General features: G+C 45.0%; 1 protein-coding gene across 6 annotated transcripts in view; it reads right to left on the bottom strand.

Moving 5' to 3' along the window:
• PIG-V (phosphatidylinositol glycan anchor biosynthesis class V) overlaps positions 1-16,674 on the bottom strand; it is a 207,922-nt gene that overhangs the window by 13,312 nt on the left and 177,936 nt on the right. For 4 of the 6 annotated variants that reach the window (XR_011177330.1, XR_006883572.2, XR_011177332.1 and 1 more), the window contains one exon: positions 3,482-3,563. The exons of the other annotated variants lie outside the window; for them this stretch is intronic. The gene's annotated coding sequence lies outside the window, so the exon portion shown is untranslated. The remainder of the gene's footprint in view (positions 1-3,481; positions 3,564-16,674) is intronic. 6 annotated transcript variants of the gene reach the window in all.

The raw sequence follows: 16,674 nt of genomic DNA on the forward strand, positions 1-16,674 counted from the left end.
TTCATCAAATTTTTCAGAAATAAACTGAACGTGAGCTTTAAATTCATAACACTGGAGCAACAAAATATGAAGACAAAAATTGAGTTACCCTTCGTCAAGTAATTACTAGATTTTAGGGGTTTAATTGACGTTATTATTATCTTGATTTTTGTCATCCCGTAAACGTTTTACAGTTGAAATAAACTGAATGTCGATATCTTTCAATCTTTATTCTCGCGTCAATGTGTAACGAACTTCAACCCCATTAAACGAACCGTTACCTTAATTAAATTAATTTTTAACAAGCACGTTAATGTTTTTGTGACAAATTTGAAAAATTTCGGTGACATTTGATTATACAATTGTATTCAGATTGAGATAGAAAAACAAGATCATGGCGGAGGTTTCGTATCGCTATACCGGAACGATGACACTACGGCCTATCGAAAATGCATGCATGACCAACTTTCAGAAACTCTCTTTTCTTCTCTCCCTCGCTCTCTGACACGGAGGCGCAACGTAGGTTTGCATTACAGGCAGGTAGTTAGGTAAGTTAGATGGAAAAAAGTGTTTTCTGCAGGTTAGAATACGCGCAATCTGCAGACTGCAGCGTAGACTCGGACACAGACACATCGAGCACATGCAGACATATTTCTGTATCACTGTTATTATCCGCATCCACCCAACTAACTGCAGACACGGCTGAATGCAGCGCCGAGTTAGCGAGGAGCGGTCATTATGGAGATTGAAACACCGTTCGGCAAAGTTGAGGGGTAATCAGCGAGGGGCCGAGAGGCCGGGGGAATGGAAAAACAGATAAACTCGCCTCGCATTACAAACTCTGTCTGCCTAGACCTCGCGACGTCGAGAGGACGAGAAGAATGGAGGTAGAGGAAAAATGGGGGGAAGAAAAATGGGGAGTCAAAGGCGCGGCGAGGAAAGCCTAGCCGGCGAAGGAATGGATGAACGTGTAATCTGGATACGTCTCTTCGTTATTAGCGATAACAATTACGGTCGTATTATACAAACGTACACGTGCCGAGGCAATAAAATAAGGAGGAAAGAAACGAGCCGGAAAAACGGTATTTTCGCGACACCTTTCGTCGCCGTGAAAAGGAAAGAATCTATCGGTCTGTCCGAAAAACTTTCGCGACGATCTTGAAAACGATTGAGTGAAAATTTGGAAACTCATAGAATTTAGCAGCCAAATGAAAAATTTATGAAAGAAAAATTAGAAATATATAAAACATGTATATATATAGACTGGGAAAAACATAATCGTTTATTTAGAAAAAGTAACAAGGAGGAAGAAATATACGCTTGTCGATAAGACATTGAAATTCGATTTGTTTGTGGTAAAATCGGAATTTCAAATTACACGGGACGTGGCAATTTTTCATGCCCATCATTTCGTTGTAACATTATGTTTTATATCTTATCATCGAGCAGTTTTCGCGATCATCGCGGGAGTTTGTCGGACGGAACGATATTTTATGAAAATACTGTTTTTCGGATTCTAGAGGTTTGAAAACGCAAAGATTCGTTGCAATTAGAAAAAGTGATTTTCGACCGAAAGCAATATTCTTCTGATACCATCAAGGATGATGAAAAGTAAAAAACTATACTAAATTTTTCTTCCACTATCACGATACCTCGGCAATTACGTTTTCTCTTCTTTTTCAATCTCGCTATTTATTTTGAAAATACGATCATGTGAATCGTCAAGTACCTATTCAGAAACTTAATTCGACGGAGATCTGATTGAAGTCATAAAATGGGTTCGTTTTTCTTTTTTGTTCTTTTCTTTCCTTTTTTTATCGCAATTCACCACCGTGAAACTGGGTTGTATTTTTCTCCAACCCTTTGCACTTCGCTTCGTTCGGGGATTATTATCTTGACGAGGGAGACTGGAAAAAGTTAATTAATTAATTGATTAATTAATTGTTGAAACGATTGATGTCTTCGTTGTTTCTTTGTTTCTACTTCCCGGATCAAAAATTGAGTGAATCTAATTCAGAGGGAAAACGAAAGAATCGCATCGATTTTAATATAACATGAAACCGATAAAAAAAAAAAAAGGGTAAATATGCGTAAAGTTGGTGAAAGAAAAGTGTCTGCAGAGATAGGAGAGAAAACGACAAAAAAAAAAGTGGAAGGTAAAAGCAAAAGCGGAATCTCGTGATTCGCCTCCCGAGTAAAAAAAAAAAAAAAAAAAACCGAGAAGACGAAATTATTCCGCAAGGGAGAGAATTTACGATACAAGCAGATATATTTTATTCCGTTCGACATATAGTGCCTAACTACTGACCCGCCGAAATTTATGTTACTCGTCCTGGTATACCGGTGAGGATCGGTGCAGAAAGAGAGTGGCAAAGTAAAAAGAGCACAGGTAGGTATGATGTGACTATCACAAGACGGGGGAATAAGTCAAGAGCGATGAGAGAAAGAAAAAAATTGAATTCGAGGGAAAGTATTAATATTTTCAGAGTACGATACGTGCGGCAAAAGACGAGGAGAGGCCAAAACGGAAACGATCCGAATGTCGCAGGACGATTACAGGGGAATATAATATGGATACATGTGACTGATATTGCCTGTGCTATAAAAATTAACGAGTTGTGTAAAAAGTGTGAAGAGTCGGTGAAAAAATATGAAGAAATAAAGAGAGAAAGAAAGAAAGAAAGGAGAGATGTAAGAAAATAAATAAACGAAGAGGGAGATTGGAGAGTTAAGTTTGGAGTTTAAAAAAAACAGCAAAATCGAGTAAATCCTACCGGTATCCCATGGTGAAAAATAGGAAGGAGAAGGGGAAGAATGACGGGGGTAGAAAGCGGTAAGAGACGAGAGGCAGGACCATAAAGTTTTTTAAATATACATATATACATATGCACACGTCGGGAAGCCCTTGTGACACACGAGACGCTGTTGCGGCGCACGTGCTCTTTTCCTTTCCTCCTTTCCACAGTCGCTATTCCTCTCTCTCTTTTTGCTCGTGCCTTTTTTCCATTCGCTCGAAACTCAGATCCTATGGCTTTGCCAGAAATAAAATTCACCTTTTTTTTTTGTCTTCGTCGAGGCTTAAGCTCAGTAATCTCCAATAAGCGTGTTGGTTACTATATTACTGTATCTTGATCCGCTCTGATCTCAAAAGAAGAAGAGGAAGAAGAAGAAGATGGAATTTGGAAAGAACCCTAAAAAATTACTGCATAAAGAACAAAGGCGACACGTTTTTTAATTGAATCCAATCGTTTTTACGATTTTGGGTTATACATCTTGGGCACGAATTCGAAATTCTGTTCTTTTTTTTTTTCAAGAAGAAGGAGAAGAGCATTTTCCGAGGTTGATTATCATTTTAATAGTGTGTTAAAAAGGACTATTCTTCTGATTGATATAAAATTTAATGTTATTCGACACTCTTTTTTCAATTTAAATACGATTGAAATATCATGCCAACCGAAACCAGTAAGCAATTTTCATTAGAAGAATATTATTCAATACCAACCTGACTAAAGAAAAGGAGGATTTAACCGAAGATCACTGCTGTGCATCCTAACTTTTTCACTGGAAATCGGGAACTTGTCAATCTGTAAAACGTGACATAAACGTTTATTCGGTAAAGCAAAGAATGAGAAAAAGTAAGCAAAAACAACAGCAGAAATAACTTAGCAGATATCTGTGTTAAATTTACCGCTTGTACCGTGCAAAAAATTAAAACAATTATATCGACATAATGTGTGTAGATAAGAAAGAGCGTGTCAATTGAATGATCTTGAAACAAATTGCTGTATAAAATAAATTCATAAATCCTACATAGTATATTATATATAATAAACAGACGTAAATAAAAATAGAGAGGCACTAACGTGCGGCTTTGTGTACAAGAGCAACGAGCGACACGAATATCGGGTCAACGAGATAGATACACCCTGTTGCCCTGCAGAGGTCCGAAGCGATTAACTCCTCGGAGTGCGTATAAGTTGCATAGAATTGCGATGATGAAGTGAAAGCACTGATCTCTGTACCAACTGGATGGCCGACTGGCGTCCGAAGAAGCAGACGAAGGACTGTTTTTTTTTTTTTTTTTTTTTTTTTTCATGATTTCACCGATTCCCCGCCCTTGCAATCCAAAGGTAACGGAATTTTGCATCCCTACTGTTTGTTGATCAATAAATTAGGCGATGTCAGTAACATCGTTGTTTATTGCCGTTTTCTTATAGGACTATTGAAGCGTTAGATACTTTTTGATTATATATACTTGGTGTGTGCTTTCTGTTTAGCGTGATCGCTGACAAATTTTACCACACAGTTCTCACTCATTTTTATTTTGTTCATCAGGCGCATGCGTTCAGTATAAGTATAAAATATGAGAATTTAAAATACATTAAATTAAGTAAATTGAAATGAATTAATCATTTTTATTAACAGCGAGAAATTTAATAGAAAATGCAGATTTATTATCAAACTTGGTAATATGTATTTACTTTTTATACATATCATCACAGCGAAAACACGTAAAATAATGAATTTTAAATTAAAAAATACAATAAAAGTAAGAGAATAGTACGGATTAAGTCATAAACCCGAGTCTTCACGACTTGAAGTACTTAAAAAAAAAAAAAATTCAACTGTCTAAATTACTTCCATTGGATCTGAAAGTGTGTCCGCGTATTTACGAGGTATACAAAATACACAAGGAAATGGTATAAATAAATGACCGGCAGATGTTGGCACAGAAATTTAATTCCCCCCCGACTTAACGACGTCGATAATTCAATATTTTCCATCGACTTTAACAAATATCTATATCCCCGTAAGAGAAAATATCGACGTATAACAACCATCCCTACTTCCGTATGCCAGAAGTATAGGATTCAATCGTCAAGTTAGTACAGAGATCGGTGAGCGAAAAAGTAGGTACGTAGGTAGTTGTTGTTAGTATGCGCAGCAGAGCATTTGTACCACACGTACGAGGGTTAAACGATAATGAGACCGAGGAAGTGAACGCGATACGTACAATTGCGTCTTCGAGAAATACTCATCGGCATTATACATTATATACGATCCGGGATCGCCGAACTCGGAACTCGACACGCAGACTCGGCAGACGGCGTGTCTACGTCGCGTTGAGATAGGAGAGTGGCATAGGGCTATCATCCGCGGCTACGGGGGTTGGGACCTTTATACTCCAAGGCCTTCCGAGGGTCGCGGGCCGGCGAGAAGGTCCTGAGGTCCCCGATTACGGACCACCGACTGTACCGGCCGCGACCTCGCCCAACGATCCCGATTCCACACCCGCTGTCGGCTAACGCGGCGACGAATATCAATGATCTCGTTAAATCTACCGCGATTTATATGAAAAAATTGCACGCCGAGAGGGGCGGAAGATTTTGCCGCTCGACTACACGCCTCACGGGAGCTACAAATGGCACTGCGCATTTTTTCTTTCTTGTTTTTTCTCGCTGTCTCTGTACGGCGAAGAGAGAACGGTGTAATAGATTCTTTATAATTCTTTGTTTTTTTGTACAAGAATAGTGGCGAAAAAATATTGACACCTCAAAAAACATATTTTCACCGTGGCATCCCCTATAAAGTTTGTTTAGGTCGAAAGAAAGATTCTTCCAAAAGATTAGCGGTCTTGGATTTTTTTTTTTTTTTGTGTTGTTTTTTATCGATTGAGCAGGTACATCAATCACGATATCACTTTACGTCACAAAAACCTACACTCGTAATATTAAGTTTCCAGTTGTATGTTTGAGAAGTGTATCTGACGACTTTTGCATTATTAATTCAATCTCATAAAATGGTTATTTATTTTTAATTGATAAAATTTAATATGAACTTTTAATTTAGAACAATAAGATTCCCGTTCGATATATTGTTATGTTATGGGTCGTGATTTTTGGGTTGAATATAAATTTCGCGAAAGACATTATAATTGAAGTGCTACGACGTGAGAAAAAAGTGAGAAATCAAACGAGCGTGATCTTCCACAATGAATCAAGTACATATCTAATATTCGAATTAACAAATCCCTGATCTCTTCGTTATAGATTCTCAGAGAAGACCATTTTTTCATTTTGTTAATTCAATTGATCATGTTCATGAAAAGAAGCAAAGTCTGTAAATAGTAAATTAAAAAAATACGCGCAGAGTTATCCATAAAACAACATAAGAGTTGAAACACATAAGGATCCTCGTGTATCGCCGTGGTTCCAAAGAATCATTTAAATCAAACAGTCGACGATATTCATGAAACGATGGGACATATTGAGATTCAGTAGGTATAAAGAGGCTTATACGATACATACGTATACAGTTGGAGTAAATAAGTAACCTCAAGTATCTCCTCCTGAGTAATCTCATGGATAATATACAGAACCGTGATGCACACAGCATCCGGAGCCAAGTCTTGATCGTCCTCGTAGTCGTCCAAGTGACAAACCACGGTGGTATGTATTTATCGAAAGCGATGGGACCGGGTCCGAAGTCTGTCTTATTGTTGGAACGTAAAAGAATGCGGCAAGGGAGAGAGGGTGGTTACGGGGAAAAGGAAGCAGTCGAACCGAGGGTGGGCCGTCGTAGCGAGGGAAGAAGAGGAAGCTCGCGGGAATCGGACGGTCCGAGGTGGATTGCGAAGGAGAAGGTTTCGCGGTGGAGCACGATCGCAACAATGTAAGTCATGCTATTTTATGGAGCGCCCTCTGACCCTCGCTACTTGTAAAGCGACTAAAGATTCAAAAATAACCATCACTGCCCACGGGGCAGCGGCTTCAGCGGCTGCTTAAGGAGCCATGATCGTTCCACGTTGCATGCGAGCATAGGACCTAAAAATAGCGATGCTAGGCCGTCGAGTCGAGTCGAGTCGAGTCGAGTCGAGTAGGTAGGTAGGCATAAGGTATAACCGAATAATTTGCATAATTCATTTCGGCCTATTGGTCAAAGTATGTATACCCATGTCACATAAAGAAGGAATATGAGATGGGGCGATGAGAACAAAAGCGACGAGGAAAATATAACGGATATGGTACCAATGGAGCACAGAAACTGGAGATGTAAGGAAAAGTTTTCGTCTCTGTATCTACCTACTCCTCGGTAAAAGCGTTCGAACACTTTGATCGCGGAGTGTTAACAATGGGCTCATTATCTCGACGCGGTGCAGTTTGCGCGTTGACATAGCGAAGAAACGAAGCTGCGATTCAAAGCGTATCTATCAGCCGGCTGTCAATACCCGGCGGACTCCAACGATAGCTTCGAATCGTTCGAATCGCATATGAATATTGCCGTGTCCGTACAGTCCGCCCGCATCTAACGCAGTGGGCTGTAAGGTATGATCAATCATATCTCGAAAGATGTTATAGAAATGCATGCAGGGGAGTGGGGATGGGAATGGGATGCAGGAGGCTCGGCGTTTTCCCGTTTTCCGTTCACCGTTAGAATCCGCGCAGGCACCGCGGTTCGATAGGCAGGCGTGCGTTTTAAACGTCGAATCATAAAATCGTGCAAACGTTGGCCGCTTTGCCCACGGCGTGATAAACAACAAGCCAGAGAAGTAAGTATACACCCGTGCCGGTAACTTGGGTAAGTTTGTGTTTGTTAAACTCTCCGCACCGGGCAGGTTGAGCAACCACCCGGCGTCACTATGTATGCCCACGTTTTTTCTTGGAAAGCACAGAAAAAAAGGAAATGGAAAGGATAAGAGAGAGAGAGAGAGAAAGAAAGAAAGAAACACTCGGTGAACGCGAGTCGATCGCTCGACCTCATCTCCAGTCGCGTGTTCGGACGTAAAACTTTGGGGTCTAAGGAGACCTAAAGAAGTATAGAAACCGTTCATGGGATGATGAGCGGAAGTCGCGCTACCGTATCGATCTGCGCCTCGTTATATGCCGAGGACAAGTTTAACCGCAACTTTGTTCGCCGAGCTTGGGCTATACAAAATTTAGTCCCTGGTCTACGGAGGGGTTAGGGTTACGTGTTCTGAGGGATTGAATGTCGCGCTTCGCCCTCTGCGCCAGCCAAGTACCATCCACTGCTCTCGTTAGAAAAGCCAGGTGAGCATCACAGAGATACATTGTCATAATCTGCTCCATCAGCACGCTCGAGTATCTCCTCCAAATATAATCCGCGATGTACGAGCGTGTGGTTGCACACACACGGACATCGGATCTACACAAATTGTTTTAATCTAGGATCCGTTCAGTCTACTCAGTTCAATACGTTTAAACATTAAGCTTGGGTTAAATCTGATCACAAATTTAGACCAAACGGGACTTTGAAATGGTCTTGTGAGTTCTCGACAAGAAACGATGCTGACTTGTGGTTAACCCTTAACACTGGTGTCGCACCGAGGTCGCTGTAGAGCTCACATCGAAAATCATTGTGTAGAAGCGCAGATGTCCAGCGGAGGTGGGATAATTTAGACCCCGGTGTGCAGCGTAAGGTTTGGGTCAGGATTAAAGATTTACAGTGACAAACTGAATTTCATCAACATGGCAAGAAAGCCAGAAATTTCCTACTATGCACAGTGCTGCAGAAGAAGGCGTACCAATTCAATTGACATGGTTGAATGTTCACGAAAGTTACGACTACGCATCGTAAAACAGCACCTCCAATCAATCGTGATTAGATAGAATATCCAGATAATCAAGTTATATGTAATAAATATAAATTGATCAAACTTGGCATCGACGGTCAGTTAGTAGTTTTCCAAAATACAATATCTCTTCTCAAACGTACCTTATTCACCCACCGGAAACCCGTATTTCCTGTCAAGAAGGAGGGAGGAACCATCGAGCAATTCTTGGATTGATCCAGGCACTTTTGTTCAGCGACCTTGAGTGCAGATCCGAAGCATCTATGCAACGAATTCTCCGAGGTTTTGGTAAGGGGATACTATGATTAGCCATCCAGTCTCTATCCGAGAGTGATCTATGCCTGCATACGGCATTCCTCCGGTGGAGGAAGAAATCGGGCAGCAGGAGGAGCAGCCTGTCCCGTCATTTTCCATCGGCGAGTGGTTGCACACAAGCACGTGCTCTCCGGTATCGAGAACGGTGATACCTGTCGTTGGATGGGAGACGCTCGGAGCAGAACGACAACAACGAGGGCGGTGTTTAGCCGATAATACCGGACCACGAAGCGGAATCTAACAGCGTGTGCTGTCCGAGGGATTAATGAAATAGCTGGGTGTATAATCTGCGCCGGTGACACGTACCGAGGTAATCATTGGTCTCTCCGAGGCGCGTAGTATACCTACGCCTGTATCGCGTTCGATCGTGTGGCGCTCCGGGGCATCAGCCTCTCGCTCATCCGCGTCATCTCCTCTAGCCGTCTTTTTTCTCCTCCCATAACAATTTTTGTATGTGTGTTCATGCGCCCGGAAGATGACAGAGCCGGAGCCTTCGCCGTCCTAGAACATCGATGTGGGTAGACCTTGCCGGGCATCGCGCGTTAGCACCTGCAACTCTGGGTGAAGCGTAGACGGTATACGGTGTACACCTTCTTTACATACGTAAAGAGAGTGAGAGGGTGAGAGAGAAAGTTTTCTGGACACAGGGGAATTGATTGTTGACGAGTTGTATGGGCCATTGTCAAATTCCGAGAGAATAAACAAATACTATGCTGTATAGGTCGACGGTCCAGGAGCCAGATGAAACGTTGCTGTGATTATATTCCACTCCGTATACGCGTGGATACTCGATTGTAACTCAATTCATGAGTACCAGACCACCTTGGAGTGTGTGCAGATGGTACATGGCACGGGGGAGTCGGTTGCTTGACAAGCGATGATAGTCCAGCTCGGCTAGAGAGAGGAGAATATTTTCACGGATAGGTGAACAGGTGTGCAGGTGGATGAACCCAAGACGTACAACGAGGACTGCAAACAGTATTTGTCAAAAACGTTTTACTCCATCTTAGAGTAAGGAAGGCCACAGTGAACCTTCTTCTATAGTTTCACTTTTTTTTGAACATCCTTTTTTCCTCATCGAACGAACTATCGACATACATACTTGTCGTTATGCAATCGAGTAAATCTTCCAGTCACCGATCATTCCGAGTAAGATATTGCAAGGATGCTCGCACGGTGATCATAAAAGAAAGAGAGAAAGAAAGTTCCCGCTTCCCTGACTTGTGTCTATATCACGGGATGCCAGCGGTTCTTCGACTGCGGTACGTACAGACAGTTTATTACACGACTGGGATTGGTTGTCAATTTGAAGGGGCGATGGTCATGCAACGTCGCTTACGTCTCACTCTCGCTGTACGACATTATTAGTAATGCAGAAGTAGAGAAGACCGCGGCGAGGTTGATAACGTGCACAATGGGAGTAACAGAACCATCTTACTGTCTTGCGGGAAAAGATTATCGATACAGGAGTGGGAGGGTCGAGCGTTCACGGTGATCGATCCAGGCATTAACTCGCCGAGGAATACCTTATACCACACCTACGGAGCCATAGTGCAGCTGCAGGCATGGATGGATGGGTGTATAGAAAGACGACGGCGTTATGGACCCGTGGCCGACGATCGGACGGACACTCGAGCGTGAAAGCATGACGTACGTAGTTCCGCCTTCGTCAAGCGCTAGTGCGTCGGGATGGGTGGACGGCAAGGAAGCGCCGACGAGTATGTGGGCACACCATCCATCCGACCATCCATCCACCCATCCATCCATCCATCCATCCATCCGTCCGTCCGTCCGTCCGTCCGTCCGTCCATCCCTCTTTTCTGTTCCGCGGTCGCACTTTATCTCGATTTCCGTCGAGTGATTTCCTACCGGTGGCGTCAGGGTAGCTGCTCGAGCAGTAACAAGTTTGTCCGGCGCAGAGGAACATCGAGAGATCTGCGAAACCCTCCCGCACGAATCGACCCTCGTGTACGTGAACACATCCCTAAAACTTTCGCAGCACAGCTCGTCAGTCAACGATGCACGGCTGTTGACGGTCAATCGATCGACGTTAGCGTTTGCTAGATAATGGAACAAGGTTCAGCTGCAGGGACTTGTCGTGTATCGGACAAACGTCTAACGATCGTTGTTAGACACTCCAATAATTACACAGACTCGTAAATATCACACCCGAGCGATTTGATTATTAACTAAGACAATGTTCACCGATGAATTAATTATCGATTGATCAATACAAGTGATGAACAACCGAACGAACGTACTGGTCGTTGAATGAATAAATTATTTCTTAAGGAGATGAATGTACGACGTATGAATAAATGAATAAATAAGCATAATTGAACTCGACGTTGGTTTCGACGCCACGGTTTTCGTACATCGATCCTTGACGGCTGAAGGACTGTAGGGAATGTATCAGAGGTCCTCGCGCGGTCGGCTGTAGAACGCTAGTGGATCTCATCGAGTTTGGCACGGTTTGGCTTGGCGAAGCGATGACACGGTGCCTTGGGCAAAGTATTAAAGACCTGCTGCGGCGATCACCTTCCACCGATTGGCGTCGACCGGGACCGCTCACAGTTTTACGATCACGGAGCGCAGTGCCTTTCTCTGGTTAGTTTTATAATTGCCTCTTTAGCGTTGCTCGGGTCAGCACGAACGCGTTCTGCCCGTTCCTAGGCCCGTGCCCATCTGCCTTCCCTCGGTCACCGCCTTTCTTTTGTAAGCCCTCCACCCTCTTCTCCGTTCCTTCTTTCTTTCGGCGGCAATTCGCGATCGACTCGCGCCGTGAGACCGAACGGTATCATCGGAATATCCGTACCTACCCACCTGAACCCGCAGGAGCGTTGTGACACGGATAAGTTTTCCCAGCTCCTGCAAGGGACGAGGGATAGAAAGTTGAAGTTGGATGGGAGAAGAAGGAGAAAAGGAAGAAGTAAAAAGAGGGTGGAAATTCTCCGCAAGAATACATTTCCCGTCCCCGTGGTCAAGTAATCCAGACTCGACGGACTTGTGCGGTGGGGTGAGCATCGAGGGTGGCGAGGGGATGATAGTCCGGTCGCTTGGTCCAAGGGTGGCCGCCGGCGGGGATTGATCCGCGGTCGTCATACAGACCCGTGTGGCCGAGGCCCTCCTCTCATCTCCAGGGATATATTTTACTCGCCCTGGTCTCTACCCACTTCATTACAACCACGAATTTCACCCGACTGCCGCCCTCTCTGCTTACCTCGCATCCGCCGTTCCCCCCCCCCCCCCCCCCCCCCCGCGTCACCATTTTCGCAAAGTGAAATCCAGACATCAATCTCGCTAACGACGTAGGATTAGTGCTAATTTGTCGTCACGGGGATATTGCCGAATTGGTCGAATACCTTCTCTTCGTGACCTTCTTGGCACCGCCTAACCTAACCTAACCTTCGGGGCCAGGATTGGAACGAACGAATGAAATACAAATCCACTCGCTTCCAATCCACCGGGGAATTCCTCGGATCAGTAAACCACTTGCCGTATTGGACTCGAGAGGATGATGAGGTAAAAAAGGAGAAGAAAAATCGGGGTTGTCGGTCCGATCAACAGTGACCTCCTGCTGTAATAACTTATCGATAAATTACATGTACAACGGATTAATCAGTCTTGGTTGTGATCAAAATTATACATACCGGAAGCGATTGGAGTGAGAATGTTCACTTTGATCAGCGTACGAGGCTTTTCTCCGGATACCGATATGCCACGTGTTAATTGGGCTGAGGCTTAGAGGGGACGTTTTATTATTGCGGCAAGTCTGTAAATACGAAAGACTTTGGACCAAGAGGTTGTCCCGGCAGGTTGGCGAACTTCTCTGATGTTTTTACGAGTTTCGGGCCAATAAACATTGTCAAAGGACCGGTACCAGCACGAACCGAATGTCAAAGTCTACTTTTACGTCACTTCCTGGGATTGTGGCTCGTAGCATAACGATGAAATTGGTTCCTGGTAGCATGTTACACGGGCACAGGCTTTGAGCGTGCGTTTCTCGTCGAGTGCGGTAAAAAGCTTTCGCTTTTGAAGATCCGTGAAGCGAAATGAGCGGCACTGCGATGCGTGCGTAGGGGGATCGGATCACTCGTGACTCGCTACCCGCGGTCAGGTAGGTAAGAACGAGGCGTTGGAGAGTCGTAGGGCAGTGGTCATCCCAGGAGTCCATTAATTAGCGGTAATAAACTATGCCAACTATTGGATAGGCCGAGTCTTGAATAATTACAGTGGCAGTTGATTGCCTTACTAACGACCTAGTTAGCGCGTTTCGTCTTGGGATCACGGATTTGAATCCGAGGACGACGCGCGGCTCTCTTCAATCGGTGCATCATCGCTCGGACGCGAGGAGGAGAGAAAAACGAGAAGAGAGAAACTTCCATCCGGTTAATTTCAACTGCGTTTTGTTATAAACTATGCGCTGCGTCTAGCTGCGCCGGGTTGTGGCAAAGTGGTTATTCGCGTCGAGGAGGGACGGAGAGAAAGAAGAAGACAGACCATGCCTCAGCTAGACGCGAAAGGGGAGAATATGCAAACTGTGTTTTTCCAAGACCGAAGCGCCGTGGCTAAGAAACGGCGAGGGGCCAACGAGATTGACGAGGAACCGGGAATCGAGGGATACTTGGAATCAGTTTACGAGCTTCGTTAAAATATTATTACCGCGTAACTTCTTGGTGACACGCGGTGCGCCGCGACGGCTATGTGCTATGATAAATAATCGCTTCTTAATTGCGGAATAATTGCGGAATAATTTCCAAAATTCACCTCTCCCTTATTCCTCAACGTCACCGTCTGTCTCTCGCATTACGCCCCGCTGTTCAACCTTGTTTATCCTAAAATTGAACCTGCCGAATGTCAAGACTCAGACCTGCGGGCAAATCGCTCGTTTAATTGCGTAAAATTTTCGCCTCCGCGTTACAGGAGTAGGTACAGTATTTTTCCCGCAGTTGGATCAGGCAGCGATAAAATTCTCTCCCCGTATCCGCTTCGCGCGAGAGACACTTCTGCTCCTCCGGCCACTTGCAGTCAAGGAAGAAGAGCTGATCGTGAGTGAGAAGCGATCCGGGGGCTGCCGAGTGTCGGGTGTCGAGTGTCGGGACGTTGGAGGAGCGGTCGCGGCGTCTAGTGGCTCTTTGCGACACGGATAACGCGCGGAGAGGATCTCTGACGATGTGGGGAATGAGAGCGGGATGGAAAGAAGGAAAGAAATAAAGGAGCTAGATCTGGACCAGGAAGCTCCGCTGCAAGGAACGCTGCAGGAGGACGAGAAAGAGAAATAGAGCGAGCGAGAGGGAGGGAGGGAGAAAGCTGGACCGGGTACAAACGGGACCGCGCTATCTCCAGCAGGCGCTTTAATGCGTTTAACCCGGGAGAGATAGTGGACAATTTATTGGCCTCTATTTTAGGCAAGTTTAGACCAAGCCACTCAATAGTTCCGACCGCAACAAAGCGCGCTCATCCCGTTTCACAAACGCAGGTCTGCAGACCCGCTGCTTGAGCCGAGAAACGAACTGCTGCACCCGGTCGGCTGCAGTGTCCCTACCGACTTCGCCATTCACAATCTTTCGCCTACTCTCATAACCGCGCAACCACGAAACCCAAGTTTTATGGCTCTCGTTTCTCAAAGTTTATCGCGTATTTGTTCACTGATTTATATTCCTCTCTAAACCCATTCTAGAAGAGAGCGAGAGAGAGAGAGGGAGAGAAAAAGAGCGAATAAGAGGTTTGATGGGACTGTAACTGAGAGGTGTTTTAACCTGAAAAACACGTGACAGTATCCGAAAGAGTATCGATTATAACTTCATCTTCTGAATTCTTTTTTTGCGAATATCTGCAACCTGTTACTTGTAAAATTTGAGACAGAGCATTAGAGATTTGAAAAGAAACGCTTTAGAGAGGCCCCTCGATTCTTGACCCTAAAAACTCGGTGTCGGCTGTAAGTGGCAACAGATGTTTTTTAGGATCAGGTCAAGTCAGACCTAAGCCAGCCGTGATTCTGGCCGCGTGTGTGAGCCATCTCTCAGTTTGAACGTCTCCTCCTCCTCCTTTTCCTCCTCCTCCTCCTTCTCCTCCTCTCTCACTCTCTCGAGTCTCTTCCTCTTTCCTTCCCTTTCTCGCAAGGATTTACTGGCTGATGATAACGCGGCTGAAACACGTGCAAGCAAGCAGCCCAGAGCAGGTTTCCTCGGAACTGGAAACTGGAAACTAGAAACTGGAAACTGGAGATCGGACTCCTTCCCGTGTAATATCTCACGCGCAGGTTTGCTCGTGTTACACATACACCGTGCCATTACTCCGTCCATCGAGATGCGCACTGTGTGTTTCACGATCGAAAAAACTTCCTCGAACTCTTTTCAAAGAGCAGAAAAACCGTGACGTATATTAGTGGGGGGGCAGATACGGAGAGTGTGGGATAACGAGCTGCTGGAAGTTGATACTAATTGCGACCACTGAGGGGAGAAGCTAGCGTCGTCTAGCATTGAAGTGAGCCTGGTTATTAGCTGCATCCTGGTCACCGCGACACCTGACGATTACCGAGGAGCGACAATCGGTTGGCACATCTCTGGAGGGATCGCGAGTCGGGGTCAAAGCTGTTGATGAACAAACGAGCGGCTGGCTATGCTAATTCACAAATTACGCATCGCGATACGACTGTATTAGCCGAGCAATGCTTGTAATAGGCACACTAGCGCACTATGACCCGGTCGTAAAAATCACAAATTATCGTCGCATCCTGGCGTCGTTGCACGCAGCTGCATGCAAATCTTCCCACACCCTGAACCAAACCCATATCTGATGCACCGAGCTTCATATTCGACTGCGGAACACCTTCGAAAGCACGAGACAAACATTCGCTTTGCATACGCGCACCCGGTTCGATTAGCCCACCCTCGATTTCCTGCGACGTATATAACCTTGAAAGCTTCGTAAATATCAGTTAATTTCGGAATTTGCCATCCTCGCTTAGTCAGTGCAGGCTGCGACCCATCGATACCATCATTTTCAGTCGTGCCTAAGTCACACGAGCTGGCAACGAGAGCCAGTGTTTATGCCAGCGTCTTATCTGTAGGTACTGCGATTCACGAGCAGACGGGTAAAAAATGTGCCATTTGGTACTCCATAAACGTAGTGTTCCAGTAGCGTATCGTTCATTTATGCAAACACGAAATGAAAACGTTCCATTGCGTGAGAAAAGAAATAACGATGTACGACGAATCTGGACCACCTTATCGACACTCGAATACTTGTAATACGTACACGCCAGCGTTGGCAATTCGAGATTGTCGATAAGCAGCCAACCCGATACCCTTGATCGTGGAATCCCTGGAGGCGGTTTGTCCGCGCGTTTATACCGCATATCCCCAATTCCGTGCCGCGCCATTTCCCCATTCTTCATTCATGGGCCGAGCTAACAATGGATCACCACGTGCTGCGTCTCGTGTTGCGCAAAAAACCCCGAACAAATACCAACCACTAGCCTCTCCCTCGTCGAAAGGTAACAAACCGGTGATGATGTCGGTAGGGTTGGTTGGCTGGAGGATGGATCGATCCTTGCCGTTGTGTGGCACTGTGTATAGCCGCTGCGGATACCGCGGGTCCAGATCATCGCACTGTCCCATTGTACCATTCTGATCACCGGAGACGCTCGTGCAGAGGACAAAAAACGAATAGATCAATTCGGCTACGAGTTCTCGACACGGGTATTAACCACGCCTCTGCACTTGGACTGGTTAAGTAAACGGAATTTCGAATCCCACGAACTTGGGTAAAGAATGCGGTAGAGTATC

This window comes from Neodiprion pinetum, chromosome 5 (assembly GCF_021155775.2).
Source record: "Neodiprion pinetum isolate iyNeoPine1 chromosome 5, iyNeoPine1.2, whole genome shotgun sequence".
Lineage (NCBI taxonomy): Eukaryota > Metazoa > Arthropoda > Insecta > Hymenoptera > Diprionidae > Neodiprion > Neodiprion pinetum.